The sequence below is a fragment of the Pseudopipra pipra genome, chromosome 4 (genome assembly GCF_036250125.1).
Source record: "Pseudopipra pipra isolate bDixPip1 chromosome 4, bDixPip1.hap1, whole genome shotgun sequence".
NCBI classification, from domain to species: Eukaryota; Metazoa; Chordata; class Aves; order Passeriformes; family Pipridae; genus Pseudopipra; species Pseudopipra pipra.
Window position 1 is genome coordinate 63,649,983 of NC_087552.1, and position 25,321 is coordinate 63,675,303.

The following is a 25,321-nucleotide window of genomic DNA, read 5'->3' on the forward strand; positions in this document are numbered from 1 at the left end:
CCCTAGTGCAACTTGAGGCCATTTTCTCTGGTCCTGTCACTTGTTATCTGGAAGAAGAGACAAACTCTCACCTCACTACAATCTGCTTTCAGGTAGTTGTGGAGAGTTCCTCACTCTGATCTCCAATCTAAACACTCCCAGCTCCCCCAGCCACTCCATGTAAAACTTGTGCTCCAGACCCTTCTGAAGCTTTGATGGCCTTCCCTGGACTTGCTCCAGCATCTCAATGCCTTTCTTGCAGTGATGGGTTTAAAGCTGAATGCAGTACTCAATGTGCAGCCTCCTCAGCGCCGAGTACAGGGGGACAATCACTGTCCTGGTCCTCCTGACCACACTACTTCTGATACAAGCCAGGATGGCATTGGCCTTCTTGGCCACCTGGGCACTCTGCTGGTTCATGTTCAGCCACTGTTGAGCAGCACTCCCAGGTCCTTTTCCACTGGGTCGCCTTCCAGCCTCTCACCCCTAGGCTTGTAGTGCTGCACAGAGATGTTGTGATCAAAGGGCAGGTCCCAGTACTTTGCCTTGTTGAACCTCAAAAACTTGGTCTTGGCCCATCAATCCAGCCTGTCCAGATCACTGTGCAGAGCCTTCCTGCCCTCCAGCAGATCAACACTCCCACACAGCTTAGTGTTATCTGTGAACTGACAGAGGGTCCCCACATGCAGGTCATTGATAGAGATACTAAACAGGATACTAACCCCCAGTACTGAGCCCTGGGGGACACCACTGGTGACCAGCCACCAGCTGGATTTAACTCCATTCTCTACCACTCTCTGGGCCTGGACATCTGACAGTTTTTTGCCCAGCGAATAGTGCAGCTGTCCAAACCATGAGCAGACAGTTTCTCCAGGAGAATGCTGTGGGAAGTAGTGTCCAATACTTTACTGAAGTCCAGGTAGAGACATCCGCAGCCTTACCCTCATCCACTAAGTGATCACCCTGTCTTAGGAGATCAGGTTGGTCAAGCAGGACCTGCCTTTCATGAACCCATGCTGGCTGGGCTTGGTCCCTGGGTTGTCCTAATGATAAACATGTGATAAATTTCAATATCCAGTAAAACTTCTAGTTTTAATAATGTGGTGTTTTTTCTATTAAATGCTTAATGTATCTTTCTTTCATTTGGATACAATCTCTAACCAGAGTCTCAACATCTAAAAATAATTCAGGTAAAGAGGATTAAAAAGATTCAATCAGTGAAATAGGTTTCAGACTTTGCAGCTGACAAAACTTATTTTTCAATACCAAAATACTCTCAGAAAGTAAGACAGAACCTAGGAGAATATCTGAAAAATGCTACCATCTAGTATCCTACACTAATACTGTATCTTCACATTAATATCTCTGATGAGCAAGCAATTTTTCAGCACAAATCAGAACTCAGTTGGTCAATTCTGCAGTCATGAAGTATATTTATGCTACTCCACCCAAAAGAGTGTATTCACTGGAACAGGTTTTTTACCTTCCTTGTGGTGGGTTGTATTTGCTGACTAACATTGCTAAGCTGATGCTCTGCTTTATTCAACTCAGTTTCTAAACTCACATGTATGGTCCTATGAGATATTGATTCCTCTCCATATTTTGCTGACCTCATTTCTGTTTCCTGCTATAACCAACACACATGAAAGCTACTAATACATTTTTCAAAAGGAAATGTGAATAAATGTGATTCTACTACTTTTCAAACAAACTTTAGGTAGACTTTCTGGTTTGTGTTAAAGTTTATTTTCTGACACAAACAAAGATCACAGTCCACACTAAATAAAAAGTGAATTCAGCTGGGAAATGGAACTTTTTTAGCATGTAATATTTTTCAGGTACACTGACTCCAAATTTTAAGTAAAATATAAGGTATGCAAAAACATCACACAAGGTAGAGAAAGATTAAACAAAGGTCTGATAGAAAGAAGTTTCCTCAAAATAACACATTATGCCACCCTAGAGTACTTGACTGCAGAACTGCAGCACTGAGTTACTGAGCAAGAACATGAAATTGATTGTTATTGTCCAAGTTCATTACGATATGGCAACACATAATAGCACATTTTAAAATACAGTTTTGCATAAGACTACTTGTAATACAAAGATCCTCATACTGAACATATGTAAGTATAAATATAGTATGAGCATATGTGCACATGATGGGTTTCCTTCAGAAAGGGTAAGTTGCAGGTAATTTAGTATCCTACAAAATTATTCTCCTGGAAATCAACATTTACACAATGCTGTGCATAAAACAGGCCTTTCCCACACACACACACATATATTGCTATCAAATCACACTATCAAAGGTATTTAATATTCATAACACATTCAAAACTATTGATGTTAAAAATTAATTGAAGAGCAAACAAAAAAGCTAGAAAGACCACCATAACCATGAGAGAGCCTATGTCTTGAGAAAAACATACCAAAAATGGTATAACCTAAGGAATTGTCAGAACTGTCAACTTTATGGCCTCTCACTATTATTTACTGAATGCACACCATGTAGTTTTCTCATGGTTCATACCTTCTTTTTCCATTCATATTCATTTATGAATATACAAGGAGCTTCATAAAATACTGAAGATCTGTTTTGCTTAATACTGGATGCAAGTTTTATATATTCGAGAGACCCTACCAAGTTGTCAGAAAAGTTTGCTTAATTTTCTTTTTAAGACCTCTTGGAAACACTCAACACATAGAGGATTAGTTTTAGATGACTAAGTGAAATGATACCTATCTTATCTCAACACGACCATTACCAGCCACAGGCTTATCTAATGGCAAAACCTGTGTGGGAATTCTGCCAGCAGCTGTACAGCTATCAGCTACCCAAATGTATTACCTTCTTATATTTGCAAGTGAGAAAAACTTTTCAGACACAAACATATTATAGTACTTGTTTTCTGTGTTTGGAGAATAATGGATCTGTAATAGTGTGGCAGTGAACATAAGTAATATTTGTACAGAGGATTAGTCAGCACAGATGGATTGTTCAAAGGATGTTAAGAAAAAAATGGAAACATGAGAATAATACTAAAGTTTATCTCATTTTAATGTCTATCAATTCAAAGAAAGGGGAAAAATACCAATTTTTGGTAGATTTCATGATCAGTCAGCAAAAGAAAGAAAGGGCCATTTAAAAAAAAGTGCCTGGCCCTATTTAGGGACCAGGTATGCTACAGCAGTGCTAAATTTTCACAGAAGCAGCCAGTCATTCTCTAAAGCAAAGTGCTAGCACACAGCTGCATGATGTAGCAGCACCATTCCTGCATGAATGCTTGGGAGAACACCACCATTCTGAGGAGACAGGTTGGAGAGATCAGAAATAGCCTAAACAAATAAAAAGACATTGACATGAGTAATCAAATAAGACAAATAGGAGCCAGATATGTAGAGGGGGTTTTCTGTAGCATTAGGCAAATATGCATAAGCAATCCAGAGAATGAAAACCCACATAAGCTAGTTCCAAGTACTAGGAGGCCTCCTTACAGGTAATTTGCATAAGACAAAATCATTTTACAAAATACATTAGCTGTCGAAGACTCTCTATGTTTGGAATTTTCCATTTTCATCAAGCAGAGTCAGCTAAATAAAATATGTCTAAATCATTTTTTTAATTTATGTTCAACTGTTTGGATGTACAGGAATAAACAGTCTAAAGTCCAACAGGAGTAAAATAACTTTTAAATGGTATTCCTTTGAAATTTAAAAATCAAAATGCATTCACCTTCGAAGAAAGCCAAGTTATAATATTTATCAGCTGGGTTTAGAGCTCAGCATTTTAATTCTTTTCAAAATCAGCACCATCTACTTTCTGATATTATTACTTAGATGTAAAGATCATTTTTTAGATACATCTATGACTGAAGTTTCTCATTCTTTTTGCATTACGGTTTTCTGGCAAACTTCAACTATATTCTCGATATCTTTCTAGATAAAAATATCATTTCTAGGGACTCACTGCAGCATTTTGCTGCAGAAACAACAGTTATAGAGAGTGTGGGTTGCTTATTTCCTAATATTTCTAATTCTAATAACTCTATCATCACTGCAGTTCCACTGCAGGACTACCACAAGATGAAAAACCCCCAAATTAGTCACTGCATTAAGCTGTCATCCTTACCATACTTCTCTAATAGGAGGAATTGGATAATTTTCCCCATATAGTAGATGATCCTTGAAGCAGACAAAATATTGTGACGGGTTTTATGCATGGCATATATAGCTGCCTGCTGAATACCCAGACATATGCACATTATAAACACATATAAGTCAACAGGAAGTTGGGAAAGTCTGTCAAAGGAGCTTAGCATCTGACTGAGACCAAAGCAATCAAAGCCTTTCTTCTTTATAATGGTGACAGATACAGCTGAAGTAAAAGAGTGGTCAAGTTAGCAAGCATATGACAAACATAAGACACTAAGCACCCTTTAGATGCCATGGGTAGTGGTGCTGGTGAGGAAATTACTTACAAAATTTATTTTAAAAAAATCACAAGTAAGAAAATGTTCATAATATCAAGAAATCTATTCAGTGAATCCAGGAAGCCTCTATGTGAAGAGAACCAAAGCACCTCAAGCAAAGACAAAAGCTTCATATAGATTCAATTTATTTCACTGCCTACAAAATCTGGTTGGGTTTAAAGTCTTTCTCAGTACAAAAAAGTACTGAGGAAAAAAAACTTCAAACTTGAAATTATGTTGTCTCTAATAAATCGATAACATTTTATCTGTATTGCAGATTTGTTCTCTTTCTACCCACCCAATATGCTGGCAATGCACAGTACCTTTCTCTTTTCCACAGGTTTCTGAGGCAATTGTGTTCAATTTTAACATAAAGAGGTGAAGACTGAGCAGCACCAGTAGCTGAGTCACTAGATATGTTTGTTCTTTCCAAACTGCAACTCCTACTCCTGTTGGCACATTCTCTTCTTCATCATCAAGGGGAGATTCCTGAGCAATATTGGCGACATCATCTGTTAAACCAAAAAGAAGAGATTTAATACAAATCAGATTTGATTGACAGCTTTGATGGTAGCAATACAATGGAAAAATATTTACACAGGGTAACAAAATTAAGCAGAATAAGATATTGCAGAAATTACAAGTGTGGCATCTTATTTCCTTTAAAACACATGTGCATTGGTGGCCTTTGCTAGATGGCCTTCAATGAAAGCATAATGGAAGCTGCTAAACTACTTGGCAATTAGACCAGGTCAATCCAGACTGTTAACTCAGCCTAGCTAATACTAAGTTTGTATTCCATTTCAACACAAGCTACTGGGTTTTGGACTACAGGCCTAAATTACCATGTCACATACAGACTGGCCATTGCCATAAATCTTGTACCAAAATATATCAACATAAGGAAGTTATCATGTGTCCTTTGAAAATAGGTAAAGACTGAATTTTCAAAAATCTGAATTCTGTTCTCCTGTACAGCAAAGACAATGATCACAATTTCCTCTCTGAAAACAAAAAACTGAAAGAGAGGTACAAAGCCTTAATATTGGCTTACTTCACATTTCTTTATAACATTTCAACATACTTTTATCTTAAGAGGAAACAACAGAAGCATTCAAACTTTTGCTGATGTTCACTACATGTTAGTTTGGATTCATATTTACCATGTACAGAAAAATCTATTTACAGAAATAAAATTATCATTATGGAGATATCTTTATGGAAAATAGCAGGCTGAAAGATTAAAGAAAGTCAAGTTCCTTAACGAGTATCATCTACCTCAGTTTTCCTAGAGTCTCTAAACACCTTTAACAGCATTTTTATTTACGCTATGGAGTACAGCAAAGAAAGTAAAGTCTCCTCAGTAATAAATCTTCTCATGGTATACCCTTTATGTTAAAGATTGAGGGCAAGTGAACTGAACAAGGCAAACGATTTCAGCAATTTCTTAAGCAGGCATGGCCATACAGGATCTCCAAAGCAGAGGGCTGGCAGATAGGACACAGAACAGGGCAAACTCTTGCCTTTTGGGCAAGAGAGCTGGAAGCCAGACAGAATACCCTGTCTGAACTGCAATGAAACATGATGGATGTGTCCACTACCATGTCCACTTTTCAAGTCTTCACAAACAGCTGCACTTCACATAAAATACTTTAGGATTCCATCCAATGACACCAGTCCCAAAAACATAACTCCTAAATAATTTCCTTTACTGGGAAATATTGCACTTATCTCTAGGGCTTTGTTTAAGGTTACCAAGTAGATTCTGTTGTTAGTGGGGAATTATTTACCAGCTTATTTGTTCAATAAAGACAGCCATCTAGGTAGTATTTAATGGAGAAAGAAAGGAAATCTACACACTCATTTCCTTAGGGCCAAATTCATAGCTGTGAGAGAATACCTTTGAAGAGGATGAAAGTACAGCTGGGGCCAGATCATGGCAGAAGATCAAAGTGCTGAAACAGCTTAGTCAGCATATTTAAGTAGCACAGAACATTGGAAAGAGGAATTCAATTTATTTACATAGTAACAAAACTCCTCAGGCAGAGACAGAGGCCAAGAACCTCTATTTTTTAATTACGTCAGATATGTCTCCCTTCATCCTATCTTCATCATTCTTTTTGAGTTGCCCTGTTCTTTAATATTCCAATATTGTTTTTCCACATAAAACAACATTTTTTTTCTTTCTTCTGGCTTTCAGTTAGCAATCTGAATACATTTGAACAAAAGGGAAAGAGAAGGTTTTCCCACATTAACATGTAATGTAGAAACTCCTAAGAGAAAGCAAGAATTTTCTTGTCAAAGACAAGTAAAGACAGCAATCAGGCCAGTAAGATGACAACAAAACAGACCCATACCCACAAGTCTCAAAAGAAAAAAAAAAGATAGAAAACCACAGACAATTTGTCGACCTTGAAAAATGCACCTATCTTTTAGCAGATGTATTCATTCTGCAATATCAATTCTTCTAAAGGGGAACTTATTAGATTCTAGAAAGCTCATTGTTAAGATTAATAGTTGTATTTAAATTCTTTAGTAAATTTGGAAATAAAAAGCATCTTAATAATATTATTGGCCTCACTATATAAAAAGAACAGTGTTTACAAAAGTATTGAGGGAAGCATGAAACATAGATCTAGAATCTGCATAAGTTACAGTAATAATAGCATATTAAAAAATATATTGATGTGACAGTACTTAGTTTTGAAAGTAGATGTTTCAATAGCATAGCATACCAGTGAGATTAAAAAAGAAGACTAATTGGCAATAAGTCTTGCAAAAACTACAGCAAATTTGAAGCATTTAATTATGCCAGTCACTACAAGTTGTTAGAGTGCTATTCACAACTAATTACCAGCAACCACTGGAAATTTACAACCCAATAATCCTTCAGTAATCTTCCTACAGCTTCTTAAAAAATATCTTAATACAAAAATAACTTAAAATAATTGGATACTTAATTTCTCACTTCTAGCAAGTGCTAAGCTAAAGCTATTTCTAACAGTGGAGGAGAAGGATAAAGAGGGGAAGTTGTTACTGTGCACATGGATCTGTTAATCTACAAACAAACAGAGCATAAACTATAGCTGCTGAAATTCATTCGAACTCAAAATATACCATGCACACCAAAAGCTCCTCAAAAAACCAATACTATTATAGAACTAATTTGAGAGATGAGCTATGTTTGATAAATTACTAATTTTACTCAACACAATAAAGTCACCAACATGTTCATATCCTGTAGTTATGGCAGTGCATGCTAAATAAAGAAAGTTGATCCACTTATGTTCTTTATTATATAATAGCTCTCTAGAAAAAGTTCAGGGTTATAAAAATGAAAGGGTTTTTTCTGTTTACATGGTCATGGCTTGCAACATTTGTCAACGCTTCCCAAATAGTTAGGAAAGGCTGGAAAGGATTTAAGGTTGTTTGTTCAGGTTCTTTAATCACAAACTGTAATACATAGATTCTTTGGTGAAAATTCTGTCTCTCACACGTTACTCCATCGTGTCAGGTAGCATCGTATCTTGAGAGCAACATAAGTTTAAAGGTAAGAGAGTAAACACTGATGCCAGCCTCCAGCCCTTCCTTGGGATTCCCAGAATAGGCAAAGCACTCAGATGCTCAGAGATTTTAGTCGTATCTGTTCACATGGGAAATCTGAGACCATTTTAACTCTTAAACATTGAGTGTATTACTTGCAGAAGGTTTAAAAAATAACTACTAAGGTGGACAGATATTTTAGATTTCTTCTTGGATAGTAGAACAGCTGAGGACAATTCCTCTGACAATTGGGGTAATGTTGCATGCAGTCCATATATGCAGAATCTTCTATCTTCTATCCACTAAGGGGTGGAGATCTCAAAACAACACTTTTTTCTGCAGAAGAGAGGTACTAACCCTTCCTCCTGTCCTCCACACCACAAACAGGAAGAAGCTGGGTTTAACCATAATCTTCAGAGCAGGAAAAATAAGATAAACAGCAAACCCATCCTTAGCATGTGGTAATAGCAAAGCAGTTTCCCTGAATATTTTGGAAGTCCTCCCTATATCCTTGCACAGCTGATCCACATTTTGGAGACCTTTTGGAAACAAGGCTTTTTGGTTTTAAAATGACTAAGCATAAAACAAGGTAGACAGTGATAAGACTGACCCAAATAAAAGGCAATTTCTTTGGATAAACAGTGCTGAACATATCTCTGAATTCTCTGCAGTAGTTACGAGGAATTTCACTTGGCAAATGTTTTGTAACAGGACTGTGTGCATTACCACTGTCTTTTTATCAGAAGTTATTCTAATCAACAGAGAAGGGAGGGAAGGGGTTCCTTCTTACTACCAAATGTTCAAGGATTAAAAAAGCATACTTCTTTCAAAAAAAAATTACATTTTACTACGGTGCCTTGTTTTCCACTCTAAAGCTTTATATCATAATATTAATTTGATTTATAACTTCTCAGTAAGAGATCTATTTGTCAAGCATACAAATTACATGCCAGAAGGCTCCAACTTCCCATTGTTCCCTCCAGTCTTTGATTTTGAAGACTGTGATATTTGCTTCAGTACCAGATTCCCTGGGATTCCCAGTAGAGCAAAGAATTTATTTACACATAAATAACTGTAGCACAGATACAGCCCTTCATGAATGAGATTTAACATGTCAGCAACAAACACTTGTGCCCAATATACACGACTTGCTCTTTCCTTTACCCATTTGATCTCTGCCTAATACACAGTATTACAACCAAAAACGTGCTGTCTTGTGCAGTGGTTGCAACAAAAGCAGACTGGGGGAAAAAAAACTGAGGTACTTAAAGGGATCCCCTGAAAGCAAAGAAAATCTAAATGGAGGCTTCAATGAGAATACATCATGGCCCAAGGCAGAAATCACACAGATCATGCCACAGAGTCAACCCCTTTCAACACAAAGACTTGTGTCAAAAAGGCAAATACTGTGGCATGACCTTTATAGACCACTCTACATATTCTCAGCAACATACACTGTGCAAAATGTATAACCACCATCTCCATCCTTTACATAGTGAACAAACTTAGAGAGGGCAGAATGACTTCAGAAACTTTTTGTTACTTATTTTCAGTATCAACTTTGAAGTTGATATAGCAGAAATCAATGACAGGATAAGCAGCAAGTTCTTGCTGACAAATACTCTTTTGATGACTACCAGGAATCCAGACAGAAACTTTCCTGATCTCTTCTTTTTATTGCAAAATAACTCTTTGGTGGACAAAACACAGAATTTGTATTTGGATACTGGAAACAATGACAGATATAAAAGTAATCATTCCCTTTCCTCCTCTGTATTACAGCTTTCTGTTTTGGCATCCCCATAATAAGTCACCCTTTAGGATCATTTAAACTTCTGTCAGCAATGGTGGATTACCAAAAATAGGTCAACAATTCAAATTTGTTTCTGAGCTGTCCTTTTTGTCTTACTGTAGATTATTATGCCACAATTCCCAGATGGAGGGCTACCAATGACTGGTAGGCAGTGCATCATGAAACAGTGCTTTCATAGGAATTGATATCATTCCTGCCACCTTGCTGTTTTAATTGGATTGTCAATGCAAAGACAAATCTTCCTACTCTTTCTCTTTTTTTCTGAAGTAGGAAGCAATAGGAATTTGAGTGTGTGTTTCAGAAGACTTTGAGTGTTACCTACTTGTACAGTGGACTTAACACCATATAACACATTTGGAAAATAAGTTAATCACCGTATTTAATATATTTTAATGACAACTGTGGTGTGCAAAGTGGAGGACATAGTTGCTTTTGTATGCAAAACTAGGCAAATCTAAATTCTCTGTGTTACATAGTGCTTATGTGTAATAAAGTTATACAAAAACTTTCTCAATAATTAAGATGACTGGGATGAAGTAGTAATTGGGTGAGGGAGAGCTATCCATGTGAAATTATGTCCTTTAAGACTACTATAATTAACTAATAAAGTTATGAATTACATTCTGTATTCATTAAATATCAAGCACATCAAAGCTTTTAAAAAACAGATGCAATGAGTTTTCAGTGAGCATGGCCAGAGACCACACAGCCTCACTCACACTAAGAACAAGTCTTTTTATACAATTAAAAAAAAAAAAAAAAAGATCACTCAACATAAATATATTTTCCCCAACACAGATTTGCTGAAGGTTGAGACTGGTGACACCACTGGTGACAAAGTTTGTGGCCTCTTTTTGTTCCCAAGTCTGTCAAAGAAGCCAACTTACTTCCCGGAGGCTTTTCTGTCTGAGACCCCTTCTCTCACATCAAATAAACTCCTAAATAGGTTCCATACAGGTAAGAGGTCTTAGGCTGCTCAGACCTTACAAAAATAGACTATCCTTTTATGTGTATAACAGTAATGTTGATGTTACCACAGGACTTATATAAATCTAAGAGAAATGGGAGCATCAAGGTTTCTAGAATCATCCATACTACATCATCTCAGCAAAGTATAAAATTGGGGGGTCTAGTACTTCAGTAGGACCAGTGTTGAATGCATTAAGAAACTTCCTGAAATATTCTTTTCTTTATACAGCCTTAAACACAAGAGAGTTTTAAGAACCTGTAAGAACAAATTAATGCTCTTCAACACCCTCTCTATAGTCTTCTGTCTGATGAACAGATCCCACGAGAATTTCCAGCCATGCACAGGCTTCAAAAACAGTTCTACACAACTCTCATTCTTTGGTTTGATACCCCTTGCTCTGTCTTCCTGGTGCTACACCAGTAGGGAGTTCAGCTCACACAGACTCTATAGAGTCCCCATTTGAATGGGACAAGAACGGAGGGAGATGTTGGGCCACTGCTCTATATTGGCAGGGCTTGGCTTCCAGATCAGTTTGAAGCTGCTGAGTACTACTTTTTGTGCCCTGGACTTACCCAGCAGTCAGAGTTATTTTGTCCCTCTCTTATACAGCTTACTCATAGATATAGGCTGGAGCAATGAAGGTTTACAAGAACATTTTTCTTCCCTACTCCCACACACAGTGTTCAGGGCTGCCTTATCAAAGTACTGAGATTGCTGATGTAAGATCACCAACTGGACTGGCCCTCGAAAGGAATACAAACTTACTCACGGACTCACTCTCTTCCTCACTATTTCAGATATTAGAGATATTTCACTTTAGAAGTCTGAACAAGGATTCTTCATATATCTGTCACTGATAAGGCAATTACAGGCATTTGTATGCCTAAAGTCCTTTACACAATGGAAAAGCAAAGGTTTCAGCTTCCCAAAAGAACTCCTACTTTTTCAATGGTCCTCCACAGAGCCTAGTATTTATAAAACTTGACTCTAGTGCAAGATTTATTGGCCTATTCAGGCCTTTTAGCTTCTCTCACATATGGCTTGCTTATTTGCTGTTTGGCTTCAGTAATTAATGTAGTATATAAATATGTATGACATTAATTTTACATTTATACGAGCAAAAGCAAACACATACAACGGCCCTCTAAAGAAACAACTGGATTCCTAAAGTCTAAACAACCTTGCCTGTTTCTTATATCTTAACTCTGAAAATCCTTTATGCAAAGGCTAGAATGTATTTATTTAACTTAACTTTTACATGATTAATTAAAAAGTAACAAAGTTTCACATCAGCATTTGGTATGAGTTTGAAAATTGCCAAATGTGACCATTGTTACAAGTAATAGTGTTTGCTTTTAATTCCCTAATGTACTTGTAAGAAATTTGCACTACATCACAACACTAATAGTTCCTGGTATGTGTTTTATTTTTCAGAGGTTTTGACAAGCTTGTCACAAAACTTTTCTTGAAGCTCTATGGCAGTCCTTCCCTTTATAAGACAGATCCTGAAATAGATAAAATATCTGTGAAGCTAAAATATATTCTCTCTGAACAGGACCATAAAGAGGGGGTAGAGAAGATGTCAAAGACCAGTTACAGAGACAGTCCACCATCATGCTACTATCTCTGTTTCTATAAGATGTGCATTCCCAAGCACAGACATGTATGCAGACAAAAAGTCATATCTAGTCAAATTAAAAGTAACATTAAATTATCTTATTTGATTTTTAAGTTTCATCACTGGCTTTTCTTAATACTCTTTTGGCTTTCTAAAATACAGTCCTCTTAATTTTGAATCAGCGTTGAAGGGTTAACCAGCATATACCCTAAAGTCAAGAAAGGCAAAGATAATGTCATTCCACACCCTGTCCACAGACCAGTTATCAATCTTCTGTCACAGATCTCTCTGTCCCTTACATATACCCCCATCTTCCTTTTCATTACTGACACACGATGCCTACCATTAGGTAAATAAAGCATGACACAAAACAAATAATTTACTTCCAACCTGCAGTTTCACAGAACTCCTCATCCAAGAATAACTACGCAGGTCATTGCTAGTGCTCCTCCTTTGCAGTCAGAGCACGCCAAGGGAAGAGGTTTACACAAGGTCACCCAATGACTCAGCAGCAAATTGTGAAAGGGACTTGGGGCAGCCCAGTCGTGTGTGCTTGGTGTAACTGCAGCTCAATTGTTAACCCTGCCTCGGCAGAAAACCGCGCTCCCATACCCAAAGGCATCAGTTAGCTCTGTGAAGGTACAAACTGAGCACCCTCTCTGAAGCAAGGTTTGTAGCCTGTTCTTAGTAAATGCTTCAGTTCTAACAGCAAAGTTACAAATATCCACATTTTCCCAGAATTACATGGCAGCTATGAAGCACGGAGTTGCCGTGTGCACAATGAAGACTTCATTATGATAATAAAAATGACACAAGCTTGTACGTCTGTAAATTCTGTGCTTCTCAGTGCTCTGTTGCAGATTTTGACACAGACTTAACATTTAATAAGTATCAGAATCCAGCTAGCCTATTATTCCACTTACTCATAAAAGGGATATTTTTCGTTTCAGAGGCAGAATGTTAAAGGGATTCGCAGGAGGAGACAGTAAAAGTTTCCTTCTCCTAGAAATGTAAGGAAGTTCAATTAAACAAAGACAAGCGTAACAGCTTGAAACAGGCACTGTTTGATACAAAGACACCACTATCTTTCAGTAAAGGACTTCACGCTAGTTTTACGTGAACAAAGAGCTGCTTCCAATTAAAATCATAGTAATGGGTTATGGGAGAAAAAAATCCAACACAAATGCTCTTCAGGTACTTGCCGTTATGGAACAATTACCCAGTGATAAAATTACATCCCTCTCCAGCCACTTCACCAAGAGCATTATAAGGGAGTGCTGTAGAGATGCAGTAATGTGTAAGAATGATGGCTGCTGAATTCTAGTTCTCTGTTAATTCCAGCCCAGTTATTTACCAAACTGAATTCTTCAGATATCTTTACCATGAGTCTGATAATGGCACACTTTACAACATATATAATTTTAAAACTATTAAGGAAAATGTATCTACCAGTTAAAAGGTATTTGGGTAACCAGGGAAGCAAAGAAACAGTGGTATTTCTTAAAACAGGCAATCAATATATGTTGATAAATGCAACTTATCTACTACAGATTTTTCAATCCCTAAGACTGAACACTGCAAGCTGTCTTTCAGTTACTCCTATGCACAGAAAGAGCAAAGGCCTTTGACATTTTTGGTTCTTCAGTAGATTTAGTTCTTCAATTCAATAGCAGCACCAAAGCCACACCCCACATGTATAAAGGAAAGCCTAAAACTATTGTCACAAAAACTGCCAACTCAATATATGTTTCTTTTAATTTACAATATTATATTCTCACTCTGCCCCATCTCCTCCCATCTTCACATTCTAAAGAGAAGGAACTGTCTCTCTTTTTTCTCATTGGAGACAAACACCTCATCACTTCTTTCTATCATCCTTATCACATTAATATCCTCTATATGCCATATCTACACATCTTTTCTTCTAGAGATGTTCTGGCTGATTTACACCTAATAAAGTCAGAATAGGTCTTCTTAGCTCAGTATAAGCTGGCCTTTGAAGGTGGCTTCTTGTGTTTAGACCCGATTAAAGGTTGCACGCCCAAGACCCTGTCTAACTCTTCCACTGACATCAGTTGGATTTAACAGAAGCTAGGCAAGTGTCACTGCCTGCAGACATTGCCTTGACAGTACAGAGTCACTGACCTTTCCTGAGGAGCAAACATCTACAATCAATATTGAAGAAAGTGTGTTGGAAGGATTTTAGTCAGTAACGAACAGAAAGGTAGGAATCCACTGAGTTATATTTAACAGAGCTTTGCCTTCACTATTATATCATTAAGTTTTGCTTCTACCCTCCCTAGCAGGAGATGAAAATACCAGCTGTGAAAATCTGTGTCCTAAAAATATGGCTGCCATAGCCTTCTCAAGATACATTAGAGACACTAATCTTGTTCCACTAAGTAAATTAAAAGTAGAAACACACTTACGAAAGCCTGAGTCTGAAATCCTTTTTTCTTCCTCTCCTAAAACATTTTTATCTTATATATATATAAATTTACATACACACAATAACACATATGCTATACACCAAAGCAGAATGCTGTCATTAAATGATGTAGCCAGAAATTTGCAGATTTTGGAGGGAAAGTTCATTTCTTGGACCTAATACTCTGGTCTCAGCCTCAGAAGCAATGACCCCACCAAAGCGTTACACTGGTGTTCACTAAAGTCAGGAGGAACTTGAGCTGGAATGTGCAAAATCCCAGTAAAACAGCCACATTCCATAGCAGTGACATGGGGAGGAGCCAGCCTGAAGGGCACTGTGAATATGAGACATACCCTGGTATGGTGGGTTTTCCTGTGTCTGTTACTCCCTTCAGCATTTCAGAGATCTGTTCATACAAATGTGCAAAACATCCACCTCTCAAGAACACAAGTATGGGGACCAGACACAGACACAAACCTGCTTCTAACACTTCCACAAAGGAGTTCCTTGCAGTTCTCATTATCATGATGTGTTGAGCTTAAAATCCTTGCTGGCCTGCCTGTACTAACAGCTCAGCTTATTTTACTTTCCCAGCTCACAAAGTTCAAGCTCAGCATCCTTAACTGCAGCTCAGTGTTGTTCTGTCATTTCCACGCCTGTGCAGAGTGAACCATCCCCTTTCTTTTGCTGGTTCATTCTCTCATATGCACACCTTTTTTCAATTTTTTTTAAGTGTTCTGTTGCCCTACAAAATTTGGGGGGGGGAGGGGAAAGGAGCAAGCCCAGTTCCGAGAGAAGTGTAAATCTGCTTTAAACTTGTTTGCTCTATAACAAGCTAATTTTGAAATTAATATTCTAACATTATGTTCGGAAATATCAAGTCAAATTCTTTGCAATACCAAAAACATTGTACCAAATATTTTTATTTGGAAATCAGTTAAGATGGTTTATCTCAAATAAAATTATCTGCAATACTATCTATGACCAGATCTGTTTTCTTGACAGAGTTAAAAGAATTAATTTATTTTTCACTTTCTTTATTACACCACCTTTCATGAAAAACATAAAACTGCCATAGAACACTTTGGTTGGAAGGGACCTGAAAGATGATGTAGGTCTAACCCCCTCTGCATGGGCAGAGACCTTCAGCTAGACCAAGCTGCCCAAAAAACTTTATGCAGCATTACTATCTATAATTTGAATGCTGAACAGAAACGTTCTGAAAAATTCTTTGCCTGGTTTCAGATTTGTTTGTTGGGGATTTTTCCCTTTGTTTTTCCCAGATCTGATAAATCACTTGGCTTTATACCACCCCTTTTTTACTGTGTATTTATATAAACACCTCCCAGCAAATAAAGTTTCAGATGAAACAGACTGCTGCTTGAGTCAGCAAAGATATGCTAGAAAAAGAGAACTAACATATGCATGCTACTATATCAAAATATCCATATTTATTAGGCATAATGGAACAGTAAAGTCAAGGAAAGTGCAACCATCAGCAGAAGCGCACATGTTGCTGATAAAATATATTGAAGGCATACAAAAGCTGGCTTATACTTAGTCCTTATCTACACAGCAATAATTTATATGTTTATATATATATATATATATTAAATATACATATACACATCCAAAATGGGTTTTTTTACCAACATGACAGTTCTTATGCATTTTCTCTCTTAAACAGGAAAACGTATCATTTTAATAACATATCATTTAGAAGTCTTTAAGGAGTCAAAATAGATAGATGTATACTTTGAACTTGCATCTCTGGGATGGATTTCCTCTGTTAAAAGGTAGGCCTATACAGGACCAATGCTCTGGACATTACCATTTATGTGGTAGTGTCTTAATTACCACTCTCTGTGCCAACCAGGGTGTTGGGTTTGCTGGTTTTTGTTCAGTACAGCACAAAGGCTTTTAAGGAAGCTGTTCACTAGGTTGCATGTATCCATCATAATTTAAAATCTATTAGATATCACAATTCTTCATTTCCACATGTAACACTTTAAGCAAACCTGCAGTAAATTTATTCTAGCATACAGCCAACATTCACCCTAGAAGCTCTTTTAAATCCTTATGGGATTCCTCACAGTGCTCTTCAACAAAGACAATTTGTTTGCTGAAAGCATAGCAGCTGCTGTAAAACAAACAAAATTCAATTAAACTTTATACCGAAATATGGCTAAGGATGAAATGTCATTGTATTTCAAATTTGATGTGTTCAAAGCTAATTAATTTCAGACCACTGAATACTTAACAAAAAGGAGAAATTGTTTTTAAAAATTTTTTTAAATAATTTATATAAGGTTAATTGGATACAATATGTGGGACTTAGTCATCTAATTATTATCAATCTTTAAATACCAAGCCAAGCAGTAACATTTGGGGAAAAAATAAAATTTACCTATAAGATAGTTTATATTTTTGGGTACTATTTCACACAGAGGGTTACAGAAAGGAAATCATCACTTTATCCTCTGGCTGCTGTACTGCAATAGGATAAATTATCCCTTCCCTTTTGGTTTCAATGTTTTAAAAATATGTCTTAGTACAGATACAAGCAATTCATCAGCATGTTTGCAGAGGGAGGCAAATGATTTACTATTCTCCTATGCACACACTACTTGTTATTCTAAGCTCCAAGAAACTTAGTAATTGTGGAAATTTTAGTGCAATCTGCTCTAATTGCATAGGCTGGAGGTATGGAATAAAAGGAAAACCCCTTAAAGCACTCTTTGGGAATGTGTTATTACCTGAAGAATATCTCCAGTTATTCTTGTTAAGGAACAGATTTACTTAAAAAAATTCTAAGTACTATTTACATAATCCCAGTAAAAACTTATAACGTTGAGAAAATTGATGATTGACCATTTAGAACTGAGGTTATCATTCACAAGCAGCACCATAGATTTCTAAGACAGAAAACAACACTTAATGAATCCATAATATGAATGCATTGATCAATAGAAATCCAGGTTAAAAGTTGATACATAATATTCTAATATAGCACAAAAATATATTTACATAACATAGTCCTTTTTAAAATATTTTTTTAATAATTGGTGGTCTCCAAAATGAGGCCAGAATTAAAACAATATGGGCAAGTAATTTTTTTTTTTACAACAAACATGAGAAGATAGAATAACTTTTATTCAAGTCAGATCTTGTCTAAACCACAAAAGCAGGATAACAAGTTATAAAACAGCTGTGTCCTGCTAATTACTATTTGTAGATTTATTGGATTTTGGCCTAATTAAGAAATTTAATTAAAATCCAATCTACAGCACAGATGATAACTGTATTAAGCACAGCAGCTTGCTGGCTTTGTTGGATCATTAGCGCCTCTCGGTGAACATCAACTGCGGGGCACCACTCTCCTGGGCAAATATCCCCGTGAGCCTCAGCCCTGTGCCCAAGGCAGCCACCCAGCTACGTGAGCACCCCCCAGTGCCCTTCCACCAGCTCAGAAATCACCACCATTACTCACAGCACCATAGAGAACAGTAGCATTTCTCAGAGCATTCAGATAGCTGTAAACCAACAAATGCATCCAGTAAAGGCACTTAAACAGGTTTTTCATTAGTCTTAACACCAGCTTTCACGTTTCTTAGCTAACAGCCAGTAGGGCATAAGATACCAAATTGGAATTCCCTTTAAAGATAAAGTTGAAATACAACCATGCATTAGTTACCCTAGACTTTAGTAAAGCCTTTGGCACTGCCTCCCACAGCACTCTCCTAGAGACACTGGCTGCTCATGGCATGGATGGGTGCACTGGAATGGATGTCTGGGCCCAGAGAGTGTTAGTGAATGGAGTTAAATCCAGCTGGCAGCCGGTCACCAGCGGTGTTCCCCAGGGCTCAGTACTAGGGCCAGTCCTGTTAAATATCTTTAGTGATGACCTGGACAAGGTGCACCCTCAGTCAGTTTGCAGATGACACCAAGTTGGGTGGGAGTGTTGATCTGCAGGAGAGTAGGAAGGCTCTGCAGAGGGATCTGGACAGGCTGGATTATCAGCTGAGGCCAATTTTTTGAAGTTCAACAAGGCCAAGGGCTGGGAAGCCTACAGTGCTACAGGCTGGGAGAAGAGTGGTAAAAAAGGACCTGAGGGTGCTGGTCAACAGTGGCTGAACATGAGTCAGTATGTGCCCAGGTGGCCAGAAAGGCCAGTGGTATCCAGGCTTCTATCAGAAACAGTGTGGCCAGCTGGACCAGGGCAGTGATTCAGCACTGTATTCAGCACTGATGAGGCCACGCCTCAAGTACTCTGGCCAGTTCTGGGGCCCTCAGTTCAGGAAGAACACTGAGGTGTTGGAGCATGTTCAGAGAAAGACAATGGAGCTCGAGAAGGGTCTGGAAGACAAGTCTGTGAAGCAGCTGCAGGAGCTGGAGCTGTTCAGCTTGGAGAAAAAGAAGCTCAGGGGAGACCTTATCACTCTCTACAACTCCTCAAAAGGAGGTTGTAGCCAGGTGGGGGTCAGTCTCTTCTCCCAGGTAACAAGTGACAGGGCAAAAGGAAATGGTCTCAAGTTTCCCCAGGGGAGGTTTAGATTAGACATGAGGAAAAATTTCTTCATGGAAAGGGTTGTAAAGCATTGGAAAACGCTGCCCAGAGAAGTGGTGGAGTCATTATCCCTGGAGGTATCTAAAAGATGTGCACATGTACTGCTTAGGGACAGGGTTTAACAGCAGTGCTGGGTTAACAGTTGGACTCAATGACCTTCAAGGTCTTTTTCAACTGAAATGATTCTATGGTCATATCTATATATTATGTTCCGTGGGTAATAAAACACTTTTTATCTAAAAAAAAATTCAATATAAAAAAGGATAAACTAGTCTAGAATTATGCCTAGAAAAGTTTAGGACAGGAAATCCAAGAAGGCATTTTTATATTATCACATCTTTCCCAGACAATCTAGAGGGTCCCAAGTAGTGCTGTAATGGGTTGACCCTGGCTGGATGCCAGATGCCCACCAAAGCCACTCTATCACTCCTCTCTACAAGTGTACAGGGGAGAAAAAATATAATGAAATGTTCATGAGTTAAGGACTGTGAGAGATCACTCACTGAATACTGTCACGAGCAAAACAAACTCAGCTTGGAAATATTAACTGAATGTATTACTAGCAAAATCAGAGCAGGATAATGAAAGTAAAATAAATCTTAAAAACACCTTCCCTCCACCCCTCCCTCCTTCCTGGGCTCTACCTCCTCCCACTCAGCAGCGCAGGGAGACAGTGAATGGGGATTACAGTCAGTTCATCACATGTTCCTGCTGCTGCTCGGGGAGAGGAGTCCTTCCCCTGCTCCAGCATGAAGTCTCTCCCACTGGCAATGGTTTTCCACAAACTGCTCCAACATGAGTCACTATTCCATGGGGTGCAGTCCTTCAGGCACAAGCTGCTCCAGCGTGGGTCCCCCACAGGGTCACAAGTCTTACCCAGGAAAAACCTGCTCCGGCATGGGCTCCTCCACGGGCTGCAAGTAGATCTCTGCATCCCTGGGCTGCAGGGGGACAGCTGCTCCACCATGTTCTGCACCACAGCCTGCAGGGGAACCTCAGCCCCAGCGCCTGGAGCACCTCCTGCCCCTCCTTCTGCACTGACCTTGGTGTCTGCAGGGTTGTTCCTCTCACATGTTCTCACTCCACTCTTCCCTGGCTGCAATTACATCTGTGCAATAACTTTTTTTCCTTCTTAAATATGTTATCACAGAGGCATTACTATAATTTCTGACTGGTTCAGCCTCGGCCAGCAGTGGATCTATCCAGGAGCCAGTTGGCATTGGCTCTGTCGGACATGGGGGAAGCTTTTGGCAGCTTCTCACAAAAGCCACCCTTGTATCCCCACTGCTACCAAGACCTGGCCACAGAAACCCAATACAAGCACACCCATAAATGCTTTCAGGAACTTGATAACATACATGGGTCTCAAAAAGCAGACAAACTAGTGCCTAAAGCATACCACATCTGCAAACAGGCAAATCACAGCTGGTACATTCAAGAATAAGCCTCCCATGTGAGATGATTCCCATCATCACCTTCAGTCTAAAGTACCGCATCCAATTTTGTGCAGAAATAGGCTATTTAAGACATCTAGATAAAAGCCATGAGAAACATCCTAAAAGAAATGGCTGAAAATAATTGGGATTGTTAACCTTGAATAAAAGAAGACAGAGAAGTAACAATCTTTGTATCTGTGAAAGGTTGTTACTAACAGAAAAAAAAGAATAAAATCCTCACTGAGTTAACTGGGAAGTAGATGATAAAGGAGTTAAGACTTACGATAGATACTGCAAGGGAGAGAAGGGAACCAATAAAACTGGTTAATGAGAGAGAGAGATAAATGAGAAAGACATATCAAATCTTTCTGAGGAGACATCTCCTTCAGGCAGGCAGTTAAGAACAGGTTGAACAAATATATCGTGGTGCTTTATCTATCCATCCTACTGTTAAGAACAATGAACCAAGTAATTTCCAAATCTTTTTAAATTCCTTTACAGATTTTTTTTTTTTTGGGGGGGGCAAGGAGTATGGATATATAAATTTATCTCTGCATTCCATGTCAGTTCTGTAAGAGTACTTCTCAAACGTCTTGCCACTAATTTAAGGGTCACTTAAATGCAGGCTAAGATAATTTGATTGTTTAGAGGACTCTCAAGGCATCTTGAAAGGGCCATCATCTAATGTTCACTGCACTTGCTTTATCACCATACTTGCAGTATTTTTTGTGCATGCTTTAAACACAGCACTGTAGAGCGGGGCTTCTCTCTTTTTAGGGGCAGAAATTAGCCAGGGTACCAAATTTCAATCGAAACCACACATTGTCTTCATTCATTTTAGTTTATAACTGAATGTCTTTAATCACCTGGGCTTGAAAGCCTACACATGAAATAAAATCTTGGTTCTCTAAAACAAACAACCTAGAAAGTATTCATTGAATTCAAAGTGTTAAAAATGTCTCAAAACCAAAACACCCCAACCAAGTAAAAAGCCTTATTTTTCCATTAACTGCTTTTAATAGTTTCTAATTAAAACTCTATATTCATCAAGAACTACAAATAAAATGTCATTATGTATCTCAGATATACAGAACTAAATTTTAAGTCAGAATTTAAATTTACCCCCTGAAGTGATTGTCAAATGAGGCAGAAAATCTACGTTTTCCTATCCTTGCATATGATTTTTAAAATTTTATTAACATATAAATGACAGGACTTCAGAACAATTGAGAACTACTTATTTGTATTTTGATGAGCTGCCAATCAGGATGCAAACACCATGGGCAAAACAAGAGAAGAGCAAGGAGGCTGGTGAAGGGACTTGAGCACAAGTCCTGTGAGGAGAGGCTGAGGGAGCTGGGGTTGTGTAGCCTGGAGGAGGCTCAGGGGAGACCTCATCAGTCCCTACAATGACCTGAAAAGAGGTTGAAGCCAGGTGGGCATCAGTCTCTTCTCCCAGGCAACCAGCAGTAGGACAAGAGGGCATGGTCTTAAACTGTGCCAGGGGAGGTTTAGGTTGGATATTAGGAAAAATTTTTTTACAGAGAGAGTAATCAGACATTGGAATGGGCTGCCCAGGTGGATTCACCATCCCTGGAGGTTTTTATAATGAGACTGGATGTGGCACTTCCTGCCATGGTCTAGTAACCACAGCAGTGTTGGATCAAGGGTTGGACTTGATGACCTCAAACATCTTTTCCAACCCAGTCGATTCTATGATTCTAAGAATGCCAAAGATTTGTTAACTCAATACCTTCTGAAAACAGCTGTACATGACATACAAAACACGCACAAATAGATGTGCTCACACATTCTGACACATTTTTAAGGAACCAGTTGGGTAGGTGGGGATGTTCACCATTTTTTTCCCCTTTAAATGTTTAATTCTAGTTTTTCTGGCAGTACACCTTGCTCTTATGCAAGACATCAACAGGTGCAAGGACTATTGCAGGTATTTTTGTTTTCCAGGAAGGCTCTGGCAAGACCGAGCCTTCCCATGTGACTCTAAGCTCATAGCTGGTGTCAAGCAGATTGGTGTTGAATATTTGTAGCAGGAAGCTACTAAATGAAACCAACATGTTGACAACACTGATTTTGTAACAAACACATTTTTTCTTTTTAAGCCATTGCTCTTCACAGAAATGTGCACAAAAAATACTGGCTTTCCACTGAATTTAACAATGCAGGCAACATTATGTCAGAGCTGTTAAATTCATTTTAGTATTTTGGTTTGGATGCTACTAGTCCTGCCAGGCCAAAACAGCTGCAGTGAGCAGATCAAGAAGAATGCTCCTGGGATAAATAATGGATTCATATATTCCCTTATAGTCTCCATCTGAAGATCCAGGTCTTAGTCAACTGATTACTTCAGTATGAGAGTCTGGGTAGGAAGAAAGAGTCTCAAGTTTGCTATTACAGAACTAGCTTAATGGTTAAAAATCAAAAGTTTGGTTTGTTTTTTTTTTTTGTATTACCAATGTTCCCCTGCTTGAATAGCAGTGATAGTTAACAGTGTGCAGTGTTGCTGGAGAGAATTCCTGGTTTTCCAGGTGACAGGATAGCATGATTTGTCAGGACCTCATGGGTTCTCTATTTCAACCTCCTGCTCAGTGGGCAGCTCTGAGGTCTGACGAGATTGCTCAGGGCTTTATTCGGTCTGTCTTGAAAACCTTCAAGGATGCATCCTGCAACTGCCCCCCCTTCCCTGACAGCCTATTCCAACTCATTTCTCACTAGTATAGAACATTCTGCACAACATATTCTGTGTTGCTCATGGTGCACTGAAAATTGACCCATGCTGACAACTGAGGCTGTTCTGAGAAAAGTTTCTTCCACTAAGCATTAATTTTTCTTGAAACTTGCAGAACCCACTCTTTCCTTTAAGAATCTGCTATCCCTGACCTTCTACAATGTATCCTCCAAGACAATTAACACAGACTATATTTTCCCTTCCTGTTTTCCTTATTAACTGCTAGACACTGGATCTGCAGTTACTACAACTTAGCCCAAACTAACATCCACAGACCAAACAAAAATCATTTCACTGACTTTTTTTCATCATTATACTTTTCATGTACTTTTTTTCATCATTATATATATTTCCATTTTAATTCACTAATTTAGTCAAAGAAGGATAGGGGAGATGAGAAAATAAATAGTAGTGTTTGTATAAACACACAAGTGGTGAACAACTATCACTGTCTTCACACGCTTCTAAAACACACCATAAACATTTTAACAAAATCAAATGTTATAAATTTTCTCCAGCTTTACTGCTGAAAAGAACACCACTTTGTCATAGGTCTTTGGCCAGATGGGGCAGGATTAGTTGCCACGTCTTCCATCTGAGCAGGAAAAATCAAATACAAATGAATAAGAAAAAGAAAAACATGTTCTCTGTTCCAGTGTAGCACCTGATAGATGTTCTTCTAAACCCTTGCAGATCAGCATATACAATACAGCTCACGAACATTTAATATTTGAGCATACTAAAACATGGACACAGTGCAATGAGGACAAGATAAACACCCAACTGAATCAACTGTTACAAATTTATTCCAACTCAATATGCATTTTAACTCAAAGAGCATCTGCCTTATCACCTCAAATCTTAAACAATGGGGGGCCTATTTGCACAGGCACCAGCAGTGATTTTTCTCTATGTGCTCAAGGACAATACAGACAATCTCCTCTTTAAGGACCAGTTCATTATAAAATAAATAACTGATCAGTATTCTACTGACTCCTCTATAATTATTCAAGCTTCTCAGCACCATAACTTCTGAGAAGAAAAAATGAAAAAAGATACACACACTGAGAGTTTTAATTTAACTGGCATTGCTCTGGAAATGGCAAACATCCATTGGCTGAACAGAATACATAAATGTTGTGTTTGTTCAACTAACTGCAAACTTCTACAGAGTGATTACAGCGGCTTTGATACAGAAGAACACAGAATACAAACTCCTGTTCACTACGAAAGAGTTGACAATACTAAAGACTTTCCAAAACCAAATCCTTCAGCGCCCAGGACTGACATGACGCGCTGAGATACAGCACATTTGTTTGACAGATCTGCCTTTATAAAATGCATTTGAAAAGTGTATTAAGGACTTGAAAATTGTTGGTACTTTCATAGATCATGTATTTTATCATGATAAAAAAACGCAAACTAAACACATATGCTATTTTAAGATCTGATTTTGTACCTTATCTGTACATGAATAACATCAGCTTTGCACTTTCTTTGCTTCCTATATATCAGTATTTTTCACTGATATTAGAAGAAAATACAGAATACTGAACTCCAAACAGTTTTTTGCACATTTTAATGACACAGCTTGACTATGATGTATCAGTCAGGTCACTGCATTGATTTCTTTATCATCTTTTATTTTGTACTGCTCTATGTTATGACCACATTCCAATTCTGCATGGATAAATTGATCTTGGTTAAGGAAGCCCATATTGTACAACTGTTAATCAAAGAACATGT

General features: G+C 38.1%; 1 protein-coding gene across 13 annotated transcripts in view; it reads right to left on the reverse strand.

The window, feature by feature from the left end:
• Positions 1-25,321, reverse strand: part of JAKMIP1 (janus kinase and microtubule interacting protein 1) — a 164,200-nt gene that overhangs the window by 102,133 nt on the left and 36,746 nt on the right. For 11 of the 13 annotated variants that reach the window (XM_064653266.1, XM_064653258.1, XM_064653262.1 and 8 more), the window contains one exon: positions 4,775-4,963. The exons of 1 other annotated variant lie outside the window; for it this stretch is intronic. The gene's annotated coding sequence lies outside the window, so the exon portion shown is untranslated. Of the gene's footprint in view, positions 1-2,512; positions 2,681-4,774; positions 4,964-25,321 lie in introns of those variants that run through there. One more of the 13 variants, XM_064653263.1, reaches the window with a different exon arrangement.